Raw genomic sequence first — 20,861 nt, forward strand, 5'->3', positions numbered from 1 at the left:
ACCAATGCAAATTCTTGTTTTCTATTAGCTCACAAGCCAGATAATATTACTCTGAATAATGTTAATTCCAATGCTTGCGGTCTAAAGGTTTGTCAGCATTATGTAACTGAATGAACCCAGTGAAGATTGCTATTATATTATCATAGAGCTAAATTTAACTCCACAGAAGTGAATGATACTGGAACTTTCAGTCCTCTTCCTGTTCAATAACGTTTACCTTTGTTATGGTAAATTCAACCACAGATGGTTGTAAAGATAATAAAGACAGACTTCATGATAGAGGGTGGGAGGTGTTTTAGCAAGTTTCCTGGAATAAAACCACCCACCCTGATAATTCAAACCATTTCTATGTGACACCTGTTACTTTATTCAAGTCATGGCAGGAGAATATCCTCATTCTAGTGGCTCCAGCCACAAATAAGTGTACATTTTCTCTTTAATGCCTCTCAAGCTAGTATATCTAGATGTAAGTCTTCCTGTAGGACCTGGGCAACAGAGTTGTGGAACTCATCAGGGAGGAGCTCAAATGATCTACTCTTGTATTGAGACAGATCTTTTAGATTTTATTGTGGGGCATATTGGGACTGGAATGGGCATTGTAATTTTTATGACATTGAGACCTTGAGTAAAGAATCAAATGCCCTACCAACAGATTTTACACACACAACAAAATTAGCATCATAATGTAGTGTGGGACATGCAGTATTCTGCTAAGATTATTTGAATTGCACCACTCAATAGAATTTGACTAACTAGAATACTTTAAAAATACTACTAGCCAGAGTAGCTTGACCTTGTCTTGCATAACACATGAGCAAATGGCCAATCAGAAACTTGAGAAGTTAGAATTTAACTCTCAATTGATCAACTGTAGCTCTCGGGAATCTAGGTCTCAAACTTCCTGGCATTCCTAAATTGCTATAGAAAGACAACCTGGGGGGGCGGAGCCAAGATGGCAGAGTAGAAAGATACACATACACTAGCTCTGAACCCACAGCCCATCAAATATCTGTGAAAAAGAACTCCCAACAAATTCTGGAGCAGAAGCCACAGAACAAGGGAGTGGAGGAGATTTCTGTTCCAGAGAGCCTGAAAACCTCTCACAAAAGGTCCTTTGCACTGTGGACCTGAAGCTGAGCCCAGCCTTGCCTTGGCTCCACGCCACTGAGAGGAGCGGATGCGAGCGGCTTCAGGGACAGAATCTCCAGCAACCGTGTGGGTCCCTCCACCCACGGACCCCAAAGGTTAGTGAGAGGCTCTTCTCGGCTTTCCGAGAGGGGAGTGGGGTGCCCCCATAATGCAGGCCCCCTCTGGAGGCAGCAGCAGAGGCAGCAGCAGACCAGGGCTCCCCAAGCAGGCAGGAGCCAGGATCCATTGTTGAAGGTCTCTGCATAAACCCCCTGAGGGAACTAAGCCTGTGAGGCAGCCCTGCCCCCACCTGAGCATCTGAACTTAATCTCACACTGAATAGCAGCCCTGCCCCCACCCAAAGCCCTGAGGCTGGGAAGCAGCATTTGAATCTCAGACCCCAAGCACTGGCTGGGCAAATCTGGAGGCAAAGTGGGTGTGAAGAGAATATTCAGAAGTCAAGTCACTGGCTGGGAAAATGCCCAGAAAAGGGAAAAAAAATAAGACTACAGAAGGTTACTTTCTTGGTGAGCAGGTTTCTCCTCCCCTCCTTTCTGATGAGGAAGAGCGGTGCTCACCATCAGGGAAAGACACGGAAGTCAGTGCTTCTACATACCAGCCCACTCAATGGGATCAGACCTGGGAAAAGCTCATAAAGAGCTCAAAAAATTTTGAAAATTATGTTAAAGACGTGGAGGAAAATCTGGGAAGAGCAATAAAAGACTTGCAAGCAAAGTATGAACAACAGATCAGCACCCTGCTATAGGAGACCCAAAAAAATGCTGAAGAAAATAACACCCTGAAAAATAGGCTAACTCAATTGGCAAAGGAGGTTCAAGAAGCCAATGAGGAGAAGAATGCTTTCAAAAGCAGAATTAGCCAAATGGAAAAGGAGATTCAAAAGCTCACTGAAGAAAATAGTTCTTTCAAAATTAGAATGGAACAGATTGAGGCTAATGACTTTATGAGAAACCAAGAAATTACAAAACAAATCCAAAAGAATGAAAAAATGGAAGATAATGTGAAATATCTCATTGGAAAAACAACTGACCTGGAAAATAGATCCAGGACAGACAATTTAAAAATTATGGGCCTACCTGAAAGCCAAGATCAAAAAAAGAGCCTAGACATCATCTTTCATGAAATTATCAAGGAAAACTGCCCTGAGATTCTAGAACCAGAGGGCAAAATAAATATTGAAAGAATCCACCAATCACCACCTGAAAAAGATCCAAAAAGAGAGACTCCTAGGAATATTGTGACCAAATTCCAGAGTTCCCAGGTCAAGGAGAAAATATTTCAAGCAGCTAGAAAGAAACAATTCAAGTACTGTGGAAATACAATCAGGATAACACAAGATCTAGCAGCTTCTACATTAAGGGATCGAAGGGCATGGAATAGGATATTCCAGAAGTCAAAGGAACTAGGACTAAAACCAAGAATCACCTACCCAGCAAAACTGAGTATAATACTTCAGGGGAAAAATTGGTCTTTCAATGAAATAGAGGACTTTCAAGCATTCTTGATGAAAAGACCAGAGCTAAAAAAAAAATTTGACTTTCAAACACAAGAATGAAGAGAAGCATGAAAAGGTAAACAGCAAAGAGAAGTCATAAGGAACTTACTAAAGTTGAACTGTTTACATCCTTACACGGAAAGACAATATTAGTTAACTCTTGAAACTATTCAGTATCTGGGTACTTGGTGGGATTACACACACACACATGCTCACGCACACACTCATAGAGACAGAGTGCGCAGAGTGAATTGAATAGGATGGGATCATATCTTAAAAAAAAATGAAATCAAGCAGTGAGAGAGAAATATATGGGAGGAGAAAGGGAGAAATGGAATGGGGCAAATTATCTCTCATAAAAGAGCCAAGCAAAAGATTTTTTTAGTTTGGGGAAAAAGAGGGGAGGTGAGAAAAACATGAAGTTTACTCTCATCACATTCCACTAAAGGAAGGAATAAAATGCACACTAATTTTGGTATGAAAACCTATCTTACAATACAGGAAGGTGGGAGACAAGGGGATAAACAGGGTGGGGGGGACGATGGAAGGGAGGGCATGGGGAGGAAGGTACAATTTGAGGTTGACACTCACGGGGAGGGGCAGGAAAAAAGAGAGAAGAGAAGTAATTGGAGGCAGGATAGGATGGAGGGAAATATAGTTAGTCTTATACAGCACGACTATTATGGAAGTCATTTGCAAAACTACACATATTTGGCCTATACTGAATTGCTTGCCTTCCAAAGGGAGGGGATGGGGAGGGAGGGAGGAAAAGAAGTTGGAACTCAAAGTTTTAGGAATAACTGTCAAGTACTGTTCTTGCTGCTAGGAAATAAGAAATACAGGTAAAGGGGTATAGAAAGTTATTTGGCCCAACAGGACAGAGGAGAGGATGGAGACAAGGGCAGAGAGGAATGATGGAGGAGAGAGCGGAGTGGTGATGGGGGCAATTGGAATGCTCGGTGTTTTGGGGTGGGGGGAGGGGACAAGGGGGGAGAAAATCTGGAGCCCAAAAATTCTGTGAAAATGAATGTTAAAAGTGAAATAAATAAATAAATTTATATAAAAAAAAATCTGGAGATCCCAGGAGACTGATGCAGGAACACCATCATCAAAATATAAACAGAAAGGCAGGATTACATTATGTCACAATTAGATTTATATTGATATGAATATATATTTCTATTGATAGTTTAAATAATTTAATTAATTTTTATTGACAGGAGAATTCCAATATATATTCACTTGAGTTAAATGGTGGAAATGCCCATAGAAACATACAGGCAAACAGACAGCTTGTGCTTTTCCACTATTAATTCTGATCAGACAGATAAGGCTTGCACCTTTTTGATTTAATGAACTCATGACCAGTGCAGTGGTCTTGAGTCATTCTCCTTCTGCTGCCTTAATGTGAGACCCTCCCACCAGTTTGGGGTCCTGATAAAGAAACTCCTCTAACCAGAGCTTCATCCCAACTTGGAATGGATAAACGACTCCAATAACTTTTCCAGAACATCCAGTTCTGATTAGGAATGCCTTCTCCTACGTCTTTCACCAAACACCTGTTCTCAGCCAAATCCTTTCTTAGGGTCCATACTCTTGCCACCTGTATCCCAACTTTCAGCATGTTTCCTCCCCAACGCTTCTCTGTCACCTTCAGGTTAGTAAGAGTTTCTTGTATCTGAGGACAAACCTTTGTCTATTCATATTGAATTAGTGTATGTGTACACCTTCTTTGTCTGCTTTCTGTATCACATAACAATGAAGCTCATGATTTTTTTTTTGCCTAGTATCCTATTGTATTCCTGAGTACCTATTTCCTAGAAATACCGAACCCAGGTATTTGTTTAACCAGAGTCCTGAAGCTTAATAAAACAATTGTTGGTGAGAAGGAGAGATTCAGTTTCTAGAAAATAGGAAGAAGAATTAGTGGTTTGGGGCCAAGTATATGAGAAAGAATTAAAATAGTATTTGGAATAACTCTGCCAGGGTTTGGAGACAAATCAGTACACCATAAGGGATGCTGTACTTAATTATATGAGTTTTTCCCTTTTATATAACAGGCAGCATTGTGTGTTGCAAAAAAACAGGAACCCTCACATATACAAAAATATCTATAGCAGTTCTTTTTGTAGTGGCAAAGAAGTGGAAATTGAGGAGATTTCTATCAATTCGGGAATGACTGAACAAGCTGTAGTATAAGAATGTAATGGAATACTATTGCTCCATAAGAAATGATGAGCAGGCAGACTTGAGAAAAGCCTGGAAAGACTTACATGAAATGATGCTGAGTGAAGTGAGCAGAACGAGGAGAACACTGTACACAGTACCAGCAACATTGTTACATGTTAGATGTCTAACTCTGATAGACTTCTTCTTAGCAATGTTAGAATTTAAGAAAACTCCAAAAAACTCACTGTAGAAAATGCTATCCACATCCAGAAAACGAATCATGAAGTCTGAATGCAGATCAAAGCATACTGTTTGCTCCCTTTCTGTTTGTTGCTTTCTCCTTTCTTGTATTTCCTCCCATTGCTTCCAATTCTTCTTCACAACATCACTAATGTGAAAATATGTTTAATATGAATGTATATGTAAAGCCTGTAACAGATTGCACACCATCTTGAATAGGGGAAAGTCAGGGAGGGAGAAAACTGGGAACTCAAAATCTTATAGAGGTGAATGCTGAAAAATAAAAATAAAGAAATACATTTGAACAAAGAAAAAACAGTGACCTTTGAGCTCCTTGTGAGTTGTAAAGCCTGCTGCCTCTTCCCCAGAGTAAGGATGTTCTGTATTAGACAACTGTCTTCATCACACCGAAGTCAAACAATAAGGACAGTAAAAACAATATAAACAAAAGTATAGGGTTTTTGTAAGGGATTTCATTACTGTATCCCTTGTAAGAAAACAACCTAGCCTGTAAGACTGGTGATCCCCTAACCTTTGACACGAGCCTGCTAAATAACTTCCTAAAAATAAGGTATAGAAACTCTTGCACTGACTTCTCCCAAGACCCCTGTTTAAGTTTTCTGCACTTTCAAAGACTGTAAATCCCCTTAAAAATCTCTGCTGGAATCTGCTGCCATCTGCCTACCACCAAAATATGGCAGGTTGGGAAAGAGGTATTGCAATCCCTTCAAGCAGAAGGTTGGAGAAGAACAAGCCCTTCAAAGATTTCCCCGACCCTGATCCCTGTGGATTAACCTGGGACTCACAGGAGGCTGACAATGCCCACTCATGGGGTCCATTCCAAGGCTTCTGCTGATAACTTGAAGAATAGAAAGATACTGATGATTCCTCTGATAAAAGTTAGTATCTCATTCAACCTGAACTGCAGACTCAGCTCAAAAACCTAATAGAGAAGCTGGAAAAGTTTTCCTTGTGGTTATGTAGATTATACCTCTCTAGAGATGGCCACTAACTACCACCTGAAGATGTGTATAAAGTTTTTTCTTGCCCAAGATGTATTTTAATATGGGTTTAGATTTTATTTTCCAAAAAGTATTTTTAGAGTTTTATCAAAATGTCATCCAGAAGTTGGGGGTGCTGGGAAAAATTTTGAAAGAACTGTCTAAATCAAAAGGGAAACCCATCTCTTTTGTTATTTTAAATAAATAGTTTTATTCACTGGAGTAAATCAATAAATAAGTTTATGATTTATTAAGGAATTAATTTCTTCGTTTAAAATCAGAAAATAAAGGTACACTTCAATTGTTTCCAAGGAAAGACCACCAGCATCCCCTGGACCTTGGCAGTTGGGAATCATAAGTCCTAGATTCTAGGGCAAAAGAATGACTTCAAGAAAATTCCCAGGAATCATGAATGAAACTTTGATCCATTTTCGCTTTGTTGTCCCAATAACTGTGATATTTTGAAAAGTCAAAAATGAAGAACTAAAGATTGAAGGCTAATATTGATACTGTTCCAGTGCTAAGAAGGTGATTTATGCAAAAGGCAATGCCGCCCTTGAAATATAAAGAATGGTTAAATTTTTCCAAGGTTTGTAGACGAAGATACTGATAACATAGATTTTGATTTAATTTTACATTGGCCATATTAATCACAAAAAACCAAATTGGTTATTTATTCGTTTTTCCCCAAAATGCTTCCATGGGCCTGGGGGGGCAGTGCAGGAAAACACCATTTTGAAAATGTTGTCCAATGAGTCAACATGGTTGAGTGAAAGCAACTACCTGCTCAAGCTTTCCTCCCAAAGCCCTCAACACACGTGTAGAAAATGACTCTAAACAAATTCTAGAGCAACAGAAGCCACAAAATGGCAGAGTGAAACAGATTTCTAGCCCAAGACAGGCTGAAAGGTCACCAGGAAAGACATATTGTAGTGGGAGTACAGCGTGGAGGGGAGCACAACCCAGCATGGGCCATGCTGGCAGAGAAGAGACTGGAGTAGCCTTCAGGGCACTCAATCACTCCTGCTCATTTCCAGATTTCTCAACCCAAAAATGTTAAACGCAACTTCAAAGGTCAGTGAGAGAGCTCTTTCATCTGGGTGAGAAGAGAGCACGTCTGTCCTGAGGTCCAGCAAAGGGCAGTGGCAGCCACTGCTGTATCAGCAGGTGCTTCTCAAACTCTTGGCCTACAGAAGCTGGGGGAATTGATCAGCTGATATGAGTCTCAGTCCTGAGTGGTGATCCTGGGTGAAGAGGAGGTCTGGCAAGGCAGAGCTGGTGGCAGCTGTGGAGAGGGAATCCTTCTCGCAGATGCAGGGCAGAAAAAACTGCTTATGTTTGCTCTTACACCAGAGCACAGGCCAGGAGATGAGGAAACACCTCTCCCTTTACTCTGCCACTTTGGAGGAACTAACAACTTACAGTTATCTAGAGATGCCTCAGAGAATAGCTGCACAAAATCTCTGAAGCCTAGGGTAGTATTTCCTCCACTTGACAAAGAACTCAAAAGGCAAGTAATTAACTGGGAAGATTGCATAAAGGGGGAAATAATGAGACTATAAAAGGTTACTTTCTTTGTGAAATGGTATTTTCTTCTATCCTTTTGGATGAGGAAGTCAAAGTATACACCAGAGGAGATCCAAAACATACAGCTTCAAGAAGTGAGAAAAGTTAAGGCGCCTCCATCCAAAACCTCCAAAAACAATATGAAATGGTGTCTGCCTATGGAAGAGATCAAAAAGAACTTTGAAACCCAAGTAGGAGGGGTGGAGGAAAAATTGGAGAGAGAAATGAGAGTGATGCAAGAAAATCATGAAAAATGAATCAACACCTGGCTAAGGGACACCCAAAAAGTGCTGAAGCCAACAACACCTTTAAAAATAGACTAACTCAAATGGCAAAAGAGATTTGAAAATACACTGAGGAGAATAATGCTTTCAAAAGCAGAATTAGCCAAGTGGAAAAGGAGATCCAATGCTCACTGAAGAAAATAGCCCTTTAAAAATTAGAAGGGAGCAAATGGAAGCTAATGACTATGAGAAATCAAGAAATTATAAAACAAAACCAAAAGGATGAAAAAATAGAAGATAATATGAAAAATCACACTGGAAAAACAACTAATCTGGAATATAGATCCAGGAGAGATAATTTAAAAGATTTTGGTCTACCTGAAAACTACAACAAAAAAAAAAGAGCCTACAAATGATCTTCCTTGAAATTATCAAGGAAAACTTCCCTGATATTCAAGAACCACAGGGTAAAATATAAATGGAAAGAATTTACTGATGACCTCCTGAAAGACATCACAAAATGAAAACACCTAGGAATATTACAGCCAAATTCCAGATTTCCCAGGTCAAGGAGAAAATATTACAAGCAACCAGAAAGAAACAATTCAAGTATTGTGGAAATACAATCAGCATAACACAGGAGTTAGCAGTTTCTACACTAAGGAATCAAAGGGCTTGGAATATAATATTCCAGAGGTCAAAGGATCTAGGATTAAAACCAAGAATCACCTATCCAGCAAAACTGAGTATAATACGTCAGGGGTAAAATGGAACTTCAGTGAAATAGAGGACTTCTAAGCATTTTTGTTGAAAAGAGCAGAGCAGATTAGAAAATGTGACTTTCAGATACAAGAATCAAGAGAAACATGAAAAGGTAAAGAGGAAAGAGAAGCCATAAGAGACTCATTAAAGTTGAACTGTTTACATTCATACATGGAAAGATGATACATGATACTCAAGAGACCTTTTTCAGTATAAGGGTGGATAGAGGGAATATATATATGTGTGTGTGTGTGTATGTGTGTGTGTGTATGTGTGTGTGTGTGTGTGTGTATGTGTGTGTGTGTGTGTATCTCTATGGGTGTGTGGGTGTGTAGGTGTGGGTGTGGGTGTGGGGGTGGAATTGTATACGTGTATATGATATGTGTCTAAGTATGTATAGGCATATGTGTGTGGATAGATATAGATGTATATAGACAGAGGGCACAGGGTGATATGAAGGGAAGATATCTAAAAAATAAAATTACCTGTTGAGAGGAATGTAGAGGGAGAGAGAGAAAGGGAGAGATAGAATGGAACAAATCATCTCACATAAAAGAGTCAAGAGTTTTGACAATGGAGGGGAAGAGTGGGGGAGTGAAAGGGAGTAAGTGGGCCTTGCTCTCATTGGATTTGGCTTCAGGAAGGAATAACACGGACTCAGCTGGGTATGGAAATCTATCTTACCCTGCAGAAAGGGAAGGGGGAAGAGGATAGGAGAAGGAGATAATAGAAGGAAAGGCAGATTGGGGGAAGGAGAAGCAGAAGCAAACACTATTGTGGGGGGACAGGTCAAGGGAGACGATGGAAGAAATGGAGAGCAGGGAAGAATAGAAGGAAATGTAATTAGTCTTTGGCAATATGGATGTTATAGAAGTGTTTTCCATGGCTACACATGTATGACCTATAATGAATTGCTTCCTTTCTCAACGAGGGTGGGTGGGGAGGGAGGAAGTGAGAGAATGTAGAACTCAAAGCTTTGAAAATGAATGTGAAAAATTGTTTTTGCATGCCACTTGGAAATAAGAGGCATAGGCAATGGTACACAGAAATCAATCTAGGGCTATAGAGTGAAGGAGCATGGGAGAAGGGGTGTGAGAGAAGGAAGAGCACATTCTGGGAAGGGTTGCTAGGGTGCATGTTGTCCTGGGGTGGGAGTGGGGAGAAATGGTGAGAAATTTTGGAATTCAAAATGTTGTGGTAGTGAATGCTGAAAATTGAAAATAAATAAATTATATTTTTTTAAAAAAGAAAATAAGTAGAACAATCAGATAATCAGGGCTACCCACAATTGAAGAATAACAGGGCAAGAAAAACAAAGTAGAAGACTAGCAAAAATGAGATGACAAATCATGGTGGAGTCAAAACAACATTTCATCTGAACTCAGAAGATCGATGTTTATGTCCCAGATCTGATACAACTCAGAGTGGCACGCTGGAGCCAGCTCAAAGAGTCAGTTGTTAAATTTACCCTCCTGAGGAGTTACAACTGTGAAATTTGCAAATGCTACAAATCAGGACTTCATTTACTATTCTGTAAGTTTCTGAACTTAAAAAAATGATGTAGAAAAAATGTCAATAATGCAAAGGTAAATTAAAGTGTATTATGTGCATTTTTTTAGAACAAGTTGTTAAGCATTTGCCAATATATCCTGCAACGATGTTACCTTGGGAGATCAGTTTCATCTTTCTAAACTTTGGTTTCCTTTCTCCAATTTGAGAGTGTTGAACTAGATGATACCTAAATTCCCTTTCAATCCTAAAATTTTATGACCTAATGAACAATGGTATAAGTATACCGAGTTAAGTATATAAAAGAGGCCAGGGTTGGGGAAATTGTTTGGGAAAACAGGGAACTGTTAAGAGACAAGAAGTCAAGATGAAAGTAAAGTGTTGGGTGTGCCCTTCTGACTCTAAATCTTTGATCTTATGATTCCTTAGCCTGCTCTGTGTATGTTTTCATTTGATAACACCCTTACATGCATGTGCATGCAACAAACTATGATGCACCAGATCTGGTCAGGCCATCTCATTGAATTGAGTTGTACCATTTCCTTTCTCATTCTGTACAAAATCTAATAATCTAATTACATCTAACCATATATAACAATACAGTGTTACTATTTAAATTACTATTTGCTCACAAAAATATCGGTCTAGTTCTCCAAAACTTCTACAAATTAGGATAGATGTGTGGTACCCTGGAAAGCGGGAAACAAGCATACATTAAGCACCTAATAGGTGGCAGGCCCTTACCTAAGAGGTTTACAAACATCTCATTTCATCCTCACTCTAGAGCTGTAAGGTGAGTGTTATTCTCATCCTAGTTTTATAGCTGACAAAAGTTAGATAAACAGCAGTTAAGTGGACTAACCCAGTGACACAAGAAAATTTCTGGACTAACTTTTGTTGAAAACAAATTTTGGGGATAACATAACCGATTGCATTTTGTTCTTTATTATACACGTTGCTTTATGTGACAGATTGATTAACTGCAAGAAGCACCTGTAATACCGGCTTCCCTTCAATGCCATTTTTCTCCCCTAATTGGAACAAAAAGATTAATTGCTTTCTTTTTAAGTGTGTAGGGGAGGATTCCAGTCTCTGGAATGTCTGTCTCCCTTGCCTAGCCTACCAATAAGTCCCCTTATATTTAGTAGATGTACTAACAAGAGCACATCCCTTATCTGTCTCCTGGTGTAGGTCACCAGCCTCACTTCTCCTCCAGAGCCATATTAATCCAGGGACCAGATATTCATCAGGATGACTGGAGATGACCCAGGATGAGGCAATTGGGGTTAAGTTACTTGCCCAAGGTCACAAAGCTAGTGAATGTCAAGTGTCTGAGGTAAGATTTGAACTCAGGTCCTCCTGAATCCTACACAGGTGCTCTATCCACTGTACCACCTAGCTGCACCAAATGAGAGGGGAGGGGCCTTATCGAGTGAGTGAAGAACTCCATCCAGACAAGGAGGGCAGGGCTTGGGGCACGTCTGGGTGGAAGGTGGGGCCAGGTGGGCGTGGGGACCATGGGTGCCAGGGCCAGGGACAGGGCATGTGGAGCTGTCTGACCAGAGAATTCATGTAGGCGGGCGTGACTGGACCTCCAGGAAAGGGGGAAAGGAAAAAAAGCTTACATCACCCAGTATTCCCAGACAGTCTCCCAGATCCTGCTTAGCTTCTAATATCAGACAAGATCAGCGCATTCAGGATGGTATGACCCCTACATATGTAGAGGGCAGAGAGCAGACTGTTCTATGAGGCTTCCCTGGACCATTCTGCCAGATTCTCAGCAGATTTGGTGAGCCTGCTTCCAGAAGTGTATGGTGGAGGGACAGATGCCCGTTTCACAACACCTGCAATCATTTTTTGGACATTTTCCTGTTATGTTATGGTGATATGGTGGAAATGAATGTTCATACAAAAGGCGTGAACAAATAAGATCTATTCTCTCTCTCTCTCTCTCTCTCTCTCTCTCTCTCTCTGTCTCTCTCTCTGTCTCTGTCTCTCTGTGTGGATGTCCATCTCTCTCTGTCTCTATCACTGTTTCTCTGTCTTTGTCTCTCTCTGTTTCTCTTTTGCTCTCTCTCTCTCTCTCTCTCTCTCTCACTCTTTCTCTCTCCCTCTCTCTCTGTTTCTCTCCTCTTATTTCAGAAGAAAGAAACACTGAGAGAAGTTGTGTTCTTGTTGTTGTTGTGTTTGTCCTTCATTCTCAAAGAGGACCACGGCATCAAGATGATGACATGACTTGCAGTTGACTTTGTTTTGAGTGAGGGAGGGCTGTGCAAGGTCACCAACCTCACTTTCTTCTCCTGACCCATCTGGGTCCACTGGCCTGATATTGATCAGGAAGGCTGGAGATGGTCCAGGATGCGATGGGATTAGTAGTATTAGCAGGAATGACTATCTCATCTTCCCACCTGCACAGACCTCCATATGGTCACAAATGCATTACTACCTCTGTTTCTTCTCTGTTTGTTGTGTTTATTCTTCCATAATCTTAGACAAATGAGTACTGGAAATGGAACAGAATGGATTATGACTTTGTGAGCTGTGAGTAGTCAGAAGTATCACCAAAGGTCATCATTTGGCCTGAGAGCAAGGGAGAGAGAGATTCATCTGTGCCAGCAGACACCTTTCTCAATATTTTCATCTCTATACCAAGCTGATAGATTACATGTGAAGGATGAGATACACATTTTCAGATACAACTAATGTATGAGATTGTTTTGCTTGACTTTATTTGTGATAAAGGAGGCCTTTTATTTTAAAAGAGTTGGGGAGGGAGGTAGAAGGGTAGAGATAATGATGTGGGGAAAAACAGAAATGAGAGAACTTAGCACAGAAGAGAACAGAAGGAAGGTCAGAAGAGGATACAGATGAAATAGGTCAATATCAGAACTACCTTGGTAAATTGAGTGAATACTTGATCTTATGACAAAGAAGTCAAGACTAGAGAAGGAGGCAAAAGAACCAGAACTGGGCAAATAGAGAACATGAAAGACTAGGGAGCAGTAAAGGACCGAGATGTTCAAAGTGAGGGTGATCATGGATAAGAAGAAATATAGAATCAGAATATTTGACTCTGAGAGTTGCTTCTTGTGTCCCTCTTGGTTCGCTCATCTGTAAATATTCACAGAAACAAAGTTCCATCTTTTTAAAAGTAACATTCTTATCAATGTCACTGTATGGCTCTAAGTCATAAAATTCTATAGCCTTTGAAGAATTAATAAATAACAGTTGACCAGAGGGCAGTGGAGAAGTGCATGGTGTGTTTGACCAGACTGCAACATAGAATAAGAGACTGTATAAAAGAAATTAGAGCAAAAGATGTCAACACAGAAGTTTATGATTGAACAGTAACATGGGTTAGGCATATAGCAAGAATCAGGGGGTAATAGGATTATAGTCTGAATGTTCTACTTCAATCTTTATGATATGAAAAATAAACTAGGAAGTCTTCCAGCATGTGAAATGAACCTCCTCATATTAACTTATGAACTGACATGGAAAAGTGACACACAGGCAAAAAGGAATAGTGCTTCACACGCTCGAAGAAAATGTCCACAAGGATGAGATCTCAAACTGATGGAATATTTCAACAATCCTTGCGTTCTTTTCCTCATGTGGCTGTCGTGCAGAGAGAGCTTTGTAATCCTCCAAGAGCTATAAAAATCTGAGTTGCTCTTATTACCAAATCTTCTAGCCCTCAAAATGCTTCAATAGTATGTTCACTTTGGACTCCAGTTCTCATTGTTAGGAATAGACGCAGAACATTTCCAGCTCCTTACAAGACAGTCGATTGGGTCTCTGGACCTGAGTAAGAAGAATTGGAATACATTCAGTTCCTACCTTCAGACCTACAATCTGCCTGTGTCTACTCTACCATACTCCTACACTCCTGATTGGTGATATAGAACCTTCCACATAGGACCATCTGACCCTTGAACCTCCACACCAGAATCTAGGCTTCAGTACCTGGGAAAGTTAATCCAGTCATCTTTGCTCCTCTCACTCTCCCTCTTCCCCACATACACTTTCCACCTCCCCAAAACACTCCCCACTCCCAGTCACCACTCCCCTTTATGTGCTGTTTTCCCATATTAGAATACAAGGTCTTTGAGGGCAGAACTGATGCTCTCGCCATTTGTGTCTCTGCTTCTGTCTCTGTCTCTGTCTCTCTCATTCTCTAAATATATACATGTATAAAATGAACATGGATGTATACTACATGTATATATGCATATATATATTCTGTATGCATACAGAACATAGACAAATATATACATAGAAATAGAGATATTTTATAGCAAACCTTGTGTTGAGCACAGTACCTGGAATATAGTAAAGGCTGCACATTGTTATTGGTGGTGGTAGTGCAGTGGATGGAATGCTGGGCCTGGAATCAGATGGATCTGAGTTCAAATCTTACTTCTGACTCTTACTAGCTTTCTAACCCTTGTCACTTAACCCTGTTTTCTCAATTTCCTCATTTACAAAATGAACTAGAGAAGAAAATGGCAGACCACTCCAGTATCTTTGCCAAGAAAACCCCAAATGGTGTAATGAAAAGTCAAAAGCATGAAACTTTGGGTGCCTCATTCCCAGAAAGCTTCTGTCTGCTGATTCTGTACTTTTGAGGGATAAGGCCTTCTTCGTGGTCACCCTTTGGTAGGAACTAAGATCTCTATCCTTGGGCAGAATTTCTCAATTCAAACATCAAATGATCTGGGTCAGATTAGAGGTGCAGCCCTGTACAGAATTCCAAATATCAGTTCTGACCGAGGGAAAGGAACAGAGAACCAGGCCAGAAGATCTTTACCAACAAAAGAATTAATAGAAAAAAAGCATTTATTTGCCAGGCACAGCTCCACGGCCACATTTTTTGAATTACAGCCCTGAAAATAATGATAATACCATAGATTATCCTGCATGAGTCAGTCAATGTTACTCAGCCTGCCTTGCAACCTGCCACATGATTTTATAAGAAAATTGCCTTACGGTTAGGATTTGCAGTCTCTAGTCATCAGCAGGATTTCTCAGCTGCCAAATGAGAATCAAACCAGTGGCCCTGGCCTTGTTAGCATCATAGTCTAACCTACTGAGCAAACCATCTGCTCTGTTACACAAATCCCTATATGACCTCTGCAGTGCTAACCGAAAAAGGCAAAATTAGGTCATCAGGCACATTTTAATGGCCCAAGAAGTTCTCCCCTTTTAGGATTAGGTCTTTAGGTTGCTGTAGATTCAGGTCTTCTAGATACTAACCAGGTCACTGACTGACCCTGAGGAAGCACTTATTTGCAGTAAGCTTCAATTTTTTCCCTCTTTGAAATGGGCTCTATACACAGTTACCCAATGATACACAATATCTATGCCTTCTCTCAAGCTGAAGCATACCAATGAAAAGAGGTTTGATGGATGTGGGGAGCCAGTATATTCAGAAGACAATTTTGTAGCTTACCTCTTGGTAGATAGTAACTGACTGGGATGAGTTGGGCTTCATTTGCTTGGAAGAAGGCTGCTGAAAATCCAAAGGGAGAGAGGAGTCAGCCTAAATCTGAGAGATGTAGTTACCACTGCTATTGTAGGGTAGCACTAAGTTAGGATGAACTTGGACCCACCCAGAGGGACCAGGTAGAGACTTCAAGGAGCATCAAAGGTCCCATAGCCAGCAGTCAGTTCCCCCAGCATCTATTCCTCAGGGCATAGACATGTTGCTTTGTGATCTCCAGGGAGAGCAAGGAATGCCATATAACATCTTGTCTCTGGACATAGATCTAACTCCAGACAATGGTGAGTGTATACATGAGGAAGAAAGTAGGTATCCCACTCTCATTGCCCGAAACCCAGAGTTTGGGGCTCCTAGCTGTGGATGGCTGCAGTCTTAAGAACATAGCCTGACCTTATCTCTCATCCCTTATCTCTCTCTGACAGCAGCACACACTTTGACTAGTTCTTTTAAATATATTCAGGAAAATCGAACCAACTGATGAGGAGAGAGGAAAGGACAACTATATGGAAGCAGACAATTAGCAGCAAAGAAACCACCCAGCTTTGTCCAGCATAAGTCAAATCTTACTGAGATTTCTCCTTCTGGACCAGATCTATCCATGTCCAAGGTCTTTCCACCTGATTCTCTGAGGATTTGAGTTTGGATCACTTCTCCTGATGTCCTTGGCATCACCTTTGCCTATTGCGTCTTTTATCTTGTCACTAGATTCTACTCCTCATCTATGCAGACTGAACTACACTAAGTCCCTCTGGCTACACACAAAGGAGGTCTCTTCTGCTGTCCTGGCTATACTGAACTAAATACTCTGTCTCTTTCTCTGCATTGTCTCTCCCCCTTGGGAGGATTCTGCTTTTATCTTTCCCTTCTCTCCTAGAAGAGCTGAAGAGCCTGCATCTCCTGTTTACCTATCAACTCTAAGCTATAGGTATTTAATACTAGAGTCCTGGCTATTTAACAGGTACACTCAAGACAGCATGGGCCAGAAGCCACATCCTTGGCCCCAAGCTAGGGGAGAGCAGCTCTTCACATCACACATAAACCCACCCTTAAACACACAAACTTTTACACATTCACATAAAGACAATCATACATATATCTTTTGAATACCCAAATATGGATGTAGACATGCATGTTCATACAAATATAAACATATAAATACTTATCCTGGAGAAGGAGACATACATGCTTGGAGAATTGTACTGATGCATGTATTGTTTTATCTTGACTAGCAGCTGTGGAAGCAGGAAGCTAGTGGTAGAAAAAAATAAAACCATTACAAAAGAAATGGTGCTGACAATGATGTGGAGAAGTGATCTTTGCCTTACTCCAACTCAGACAGATAAGAACTTTTACTCTTCCATTGAATTATTAAGCACATACCCTGTGCAAGATTTTGGTAAAATGTTTACAGTGAGGGAGACAAAAGAGGAGAACAAGATGACAAAGAAAAACTTCACCAACTGTGTAAGCACTAGACTGAGAGTCAGATGTTCTGATCCTACCCCAGCCACTTAGCCAAATAGCTTCCTCTCTCTGGACCTTATCACTGAGTATCTCTGAAGATGTTTTAACAGTTAGAAAATTCTATTCCAGTACTATGGGAGAGAAATGACTTCCTCATTCTTACACTTTCCCAGATTATCCTGCTGTTATCATCTAGTGATGACTTCATTCCATGAACCTTCTATTACATTCCTGATAAGCTCACTGCTTTCTCTATAGAACAATATGGGCATGTGCTGCTAAGTCAATCAGAGGTGGCTCCAGCACACCCCTGACTCATATAGACTCCTGCAAGATTCTCTGTCAAGACTCTGAGTCATCTGAGAAGTTGAAAATGTACTTGTTCTGGAAGTTGGACTACAGAATAGAAGGAGTTGCTTTTTTCTGCTTCACAGAAATTCTACACCTATATAAGAGAAGGGGTAAGTAGAGCATCACTAACCTTTCATTTCAAGTTCAGTATTAATACTATGTTCCTAACCCATATAACCAAACAGTTGTCAAATACTGTCATTTCTACCTCTATAACATCTCTCTTCTACATCCCTTTCTTTCTCCTCACACTTCCACTAGCCTAGTTCAAGTTTTTATCTCCTCTTATTTGAACTGCTACAATAACCCTTACAAGAGTCTCCTAACTGATCTCTGTTTTAAATCTTTTCCCTATTCCAATTCACCCTCTGTACAGCTACCAAAATGAGTTTTCTAAAGCTTGATTTAGGCAGTGGCTCCCCTTTATTTATAGCATTAAATGTAAACTATTCTTATGGGCATTTAAACCCCTTCACAGCCTAATGTCAAACGAGTTTCCCTTCCTTATTACACATTTCTCTTCTTCATGCACTCTATGGTCCATTCAAAATACATTTTTTACTCTTCCTCATCCATCACACTTCATCTTCCATCTTCATGCCTTGGTACTTACTGCCTCCATGGCTGGAATGTACTGATTATCTTCTCACTACCGTTTCTTGGAATCTCTGATTTCTTTCAAGACTCATTTCAATCACTGACATTTACATGAAGCCTTTTCTGACCCTCCCTGCCGCCAGCTACTAGTGACTCCCTGTAACTCTCCCTAAAAATGTTCTATTTATTTTACATATACCTGTATATGACTATGTTTTCTCTCCGGATAGAACATAAGCTCCATGAGGGCAGACGTTGCGTTACATTTTTTTTTATAATCTGCTAGTACAGTGCCTGTCTTGCTTATTAATTGTCAAATCTCCAAGAATGGTCACTTTTCAATGGCCACTGTTTTTTTTTTTTCAAATGATCTAAGCACGCTTTTTTTCTGGTGGTTAAGAACTGGAAATCAAAAGACTTTTCATCAATTGGGGAATGGCTAAACAAGCAGTATTATATGATAGTGATGGAACACTATTGTACTGTAAGAAATGACAAGCAGGATGATTTGAGAAAAACCTGAAAAGACATGAGCTGATGCAAAGTGAAGAGAGCAGGGCCAGGAGAACATGGTACATAGTAATAGAATATTGTATGATGAATAAACTTTGAATGACTTAGCTATTTTCAGCAATGCCATAATCCAAAACAATTCCAAGGAACTCATGATGAAACATGCTATCCACCTCCAGAGAAAGAACTGGTGCTGTCTGAATACAGGCAGAAGCATGCCCTTTTTGACTTTCTTTTATTCTTTTTTTTAATTCAAGTTTTCTTGTAAAAAATGACTAATATGGAAATGTTTTACAGGATTAAAAAACGAACTGCAAATGATCCACACATATGGAAATGATCATATATGTTTATGATGTTCATAATAATAAATATGATTTTTAAAATGTAATATTAATACAGGGAAGAGGAAAGCTGACAACAGCAAACAACAATGTTCTGTCCAGATCGTATTACATCTAAATATTGTGTCCAGTATGGGCACCACATTTTAGGAAGGGTGGTGGCAAATTGAAAGGCCTGCAGAACAGGGTTACCAAAATTAGAGAACTGGGGCCCCTGCCATGAGAGAATCAATTAAAGGAGCTAGGGCTATTTAGCCTCGAGAAGAGATTTATGGGAGACATGATAGCTCTCTTGAAATATTTGAGGAGGTGCCAGGTAAAAGAAAGATTCAGTTTATTCTATTTCACCCAAGAGGGGAGAAATAAGAGAAGAAAGGGAGATTTTTGCTTGATATATGACATAAACATCCTAAGAACCAGAGTTGTTCAAAATTATGTTTTGAGGGAGTGAGTTTCCCCATTGCTGCAAGCCTTCTTAGAAAGGTTGAATGGCCACTTCTCAGGGCTATGTAACAGCCATGAGCTGGGCCATACAGCGTTGTATCAGGGGAGTGTGCTAGAGCCAGCTTGTACTGGTTTACAAGTCTCTGTAGTTCAATTTCCAATGTGACCATTGACACTTCAGAAATTGTCAAAGCTATTAATCAGGGCTTGATTAATTGTTTTGTTGACTGTCTAGATTTAAGAAAGTGATGTAGAAAATGATAACAATGCACATTAAACTTAAAGCTGTGTTGTTCATGCATTCTTTTCTGATAGGACATTATTAAACATTTACATTAGCACACTTCTACTTCTGAGATTCTGAATTCCATGATTCTTAAATGTATGTGAAAAGTATTCTATAACCTTGTAGAACACTATACAAATCGAAGTCATGCAAATATAAGGAATCAGTAATGTCACTAAAGGATAAATCTTTTACCCATACATTTAGGGACAGATGTGGCAGTAAGAATAGACTATGTTTGGAAGAGGGGAGTTTGCCAATAAGGCAGTTCATACTTCTATGTAAGATTGGTTTTAACTTGTTTGTTCTAAAGCAGGAATTCATAACCTTGGGAACATAGAGTCTGTGCTTAAATTTCAAAGAGTTTGTGAACTTCGATGGCAAAAAAAAATTATCTTTATTTTCACTAACTTCTAACTGAAATTTATCATTTCCTTAAATTATTTTTAAAAATTCAGACATTCCCAAAAGACTCTTGAGGCAAAATGCCATCCACATACAGAGAAAGAACTATGGAATCAGAATGCAGAATGAAGCAGACTATTTGCTCTTGTGTTATGTTTTGTTTTGATTTGGTTTTTCTCAAGGTTTCTCCCATTTGTTTTAATTCTTCTAATGTGAAAATGTGTTTAATAAGAATGTATGCGTAGAACCCACGCAAGATTGCATGCCATCCTGGCAAGGGAGGGGAGAGGGAAGGGGAGAAAATCTGAGACTTATGGAAGTGATTGTTGAAAACTGAAAATAAATTAATTAATTAAATTTTAAAAAATTCTGAAGAGAGAGGTTGCACTAGGCCTATGACACATGAAAAAATTAAGAACACCTGTTCTAAAGATATTTTTTCATTAAAATTGTCAATATGTCCTTAGATTAATCAAATTTTGAGTTACCCTAATTAGGAAAACGCATTTATATAAGGAAGAAAAGGGGACAGTAAAACAAGAAATGGCTCTAGGTCAGAAGACTTGGACTTGAATTCTGCCTTAGTCACTTAGTACCTTTGTGACTTTAAATTAGTAATTGAACCTCTGCAGTCTTCAGTCTCCTCATCTGTGAAAGGAGGGAGCTGTACCAGATAGTATTTAAAGGTCACAACTGATTCTAACTGTATCATACGACTATGATGATTTTTACTTGGGAGTTGAGAGCAGATTCTTGCTGACTTCCTGTGTAATCATCCTTCCATCTGGTGGCAGCAATGATGCGATGCCACAAAGGGAAAAGGGAAGAAAAAAATACTA

General features: G+C 39.8%; 1 long non-coding RNA gene across 1 annotated transcript; it reads right to left on the minus strand.

Moving 5' to 3' along the window:
* Positions 1 to 12,822: 12,822 nt before the first annotated feature.
* On the minus strand, positions 12,823 to 16,793 carry LOC140529034 (uncharacterized). The gene is made up of 2 exons (XR_011975397.1): positions 15,568 to 16,793; positions 12,823 to 13,919 (listed from the first exon to the last, which is right to left on the minus strand). It is a non-coding gene; the product is annotated as an uncharacterized lncRNA (long non-coding RNA).
* Positions 16,794 to 20,861: the final 4,068 nt, after the last annotated feature.

Source organism: Notamacropus eugenii, chromosome 2 (assembly GCF_028372415.1).
Source record: "Notamacropus eugenii isolate mMacEug1 chromosome 2, mMacEug1.pri_v2, whole genome shotgun sequence".
NCBI lineage: Eukaryota > Metazoa > Chordata > Mammalia > Diprotodontia > Macropodidae > Notamacropus > Notamacropus eugenii.